Source organism: Ailuropoda melanoleuca, chromosome 9, assembly GCF_002007445.2.
Source record: "Ailuropoda melanoleuca isolate Jingjing chromosome 9, ASM200744v2, whole genome shotgun sequence".
NCBI classification, from domain to species: domain Eukaryota; kingdom Metazoa; phylum Chordata; class Mammalia; order Carnivora; family Ursidae; genus Ailuropoda; species Ailuropoda melanoleuca.
In genome coordinates, this window is record NC_048226.1 from 38179609 (window position 1) to 38182191 (window position 2583).

General features: G+C 42.6%; 1 pseudogene; it reads left to right on the plus strand.

The window, feature by feature from the left end:
- The first annotated feature begins 1994 nt into the window (after positions 1 to 1994).
- On the plus strand, positions 1995 to 2401 carry LOC105242159 (annotated as a pseudogene).
- The last annotated feature ends 182 nt before the right edge of the window (positions 2402 to 2583 follow it).

Sequence of the window (2583 nt, forward strand, 5' to 3'; positions counted from 1 at the left end):
AATACGAGTGAAGCCCTGACAGTATTTGCTATAAATCACTGCGTCTGTACTTTATACATTAATGATATTAACTTGTATCATACTTACTAGAATATATATTTTCCCAAGATCACCGTTGGATTTTTAATTCTGGTTTTGTTCTTTTCAGATGTACAGATCTTTTCGGTGTTTATGTAGAAGAATTTTAATTATAATTTCTTCACAAAGAAGGGACAGCATCAGTCTTGCTTATCAGCATCTACCAAAAGACCTAATGCATATTAGGAGGTGAATTAATATTGGAATTATATTGTATATAGAGCTTTGTATATTCAGTATTTTCCAGTTTGGGGAACTGTTGTTGAAATCCTATCAGAAATTTTCTTAAGCTCATCAGTAGGCTGAGCTCACAAGGTAGATTGCTGCTAAGAGAGGAGTAAAAGCCAAAAACATCTGAAAGGGGGGCGCCTGGGTGGCACAGCAGTTAGGCATCTGCCTTCAGCTCAGGGCATGATCCCGGCATTATGGGATCGAGCCCCACATCAGGCTCCTCCGCTGGGAGCCTGCTTCTTCCTCTCCCACTCCCCCTGCTTGTGTTCCCTCTCTCGCTGGCTGTCTCTATCTCTGTTGAATAAATAAATAAAATTTTTAAAAAAAGCATCTGAAAGGGAGGAAATACATTTGAGCATAGATATTGCTCCGACAAAATTGTGCTGTGATTAGTTAAGACTGATGCAGCACTGGGCACCTGGGTGGCTCAGTCGGTTAAGCATCTGTCTTAGGCTCAGGTCATAATCCTGGGGTCCTGGGATGGAGTTCCGCATCAGGCTTCCTGCTCAGCAGGGAGTCTACTTCTCCCTCTGTCCCACCCCCCCTTCCGCCCCCCACTCATGCTCTCTCTCACTCCCTTGCTTATGCTCTCTTTCTCTTGAATAAGTAAATGAATAAAATCTTAAAAAAAAAAAAAAAAGACTGATGCAGGACCTTCTACCAGGATTGCTCATCACAAGCTTCACACTAAGTGAAGCCCATTTTCCAGGGAAGGAAGAGCAAAAGCGTGAGAAGAGAGCCCCTGTATGCTGCAGATATACGTTGTCTGCTGAAAGGTAAGTGTAGGGTAGGAACACTGAGAAAAAACCACATCCCCACTCCAAGCACAACAGAGCAGTACCCCACTGATGAAGGAAATGAAAGACCGTGCCCACTGAAGGGAGTGCTAGCAAGAATATCTCAAAGCCAACTCCAGTACAAACTAGATTGGCTCAAACTCCCATACTGACAACTTGAGAGGAGAGGAGGCTTGCCCCTTTCCAGACAAGAAGAGTAGTTAGCTTACTCTCTATTCTTCTCCATGCAATGTCCAGCATTCTATAAAAAATTATGAGATACATAAAACCAAAGGAAAAAAAAATCAGATAGCAGAAGATAACAGATATCAGAAGATAAGATACACATAAAATCAGTAGATATCAGAAGATATCAGATATCAGAAGATAAGACAAACTAAAGAACCAAGTACAGAGATGTCCCAGATAACACACAGGGATTTTATATAACTATGATTATTAATATATTCAAGGATCAAGCGTAAAATATGGACAACATGTGTGAACACATGGGAAATTCAGTGGGGAAAGGGAAACAATAAAAGTGAAAAGGAAATGTTACAAATAAAGATTATCCCACAACAGAACTTTGGCATACATACAGAAAAAAATGGATAGAACTGAAAAGAGAAATAGACAAGTCTATAATTAAAATCAGAGATCTCAATACTTCCCTCCTGTAATCAATAATTAGAATAAGTAGAAAATCAGTGAAGTTATTGGAGACTTGAACGTTATCAAACAAATTGATCTAATTAACATTTCTAGAACACTCTATTCATCCCCAAACAACACATTCTTTTCAAGGGCACATGAAACATTTACCTAGACAGACCATGTTCTCAGATAAAAACAAACCGCAGTAATTTAAAAGGAATGAAATCATAAAATATGTGTTATCTGACCACAATGGAATATCTCGAATTGGCTGAGGAGAAGCGCAAAGGCGCTGAGCGTCCCCTGAAGGTGCAAAACCAGAGCAGCGTTGGTGCCCTGTTCCAGGACGCGCAGAAGCCCTCCCAAGATGAGTGGCATAAAACCCTGGACACCATGGAAGCTGCCATGGTTCAAGAGAAGAGCCTGAACCCACGCCTTTTGGATCTGCATGCCCTAGGTTCTGTGCCGCAGACCTCCAGCTTGGAGACTTCCTGGAGATCCACTTCCCAGATGAAAAGGTGAAACTCCTCGAGAAGATGGATGACCACGTGACTAACCTCCCCAAGATGGCTGTTCCCCAGGAATGGCTGGGTGAGTATCTCTTGGAAAGGCTCACCCTCAAGCATGGCGAGGAGTCTCTGATGGCCAGCAGCCTTTGAGCGGCCCCTCTGAGATACCCCTAGTGCCAGAGCTTGTGCTGAGCCTCTCCCTGCAGCCACTGCGCAGCTTTTTAACCGCCCTGGAGCCCCGCCCCAAGCTGTGGACCAAAAGGAAACTATGTGGCTTTTTCCAGAAACAAACAAAAAGCACAAAACAAAACAACAACAAAAACAAAGCTCAG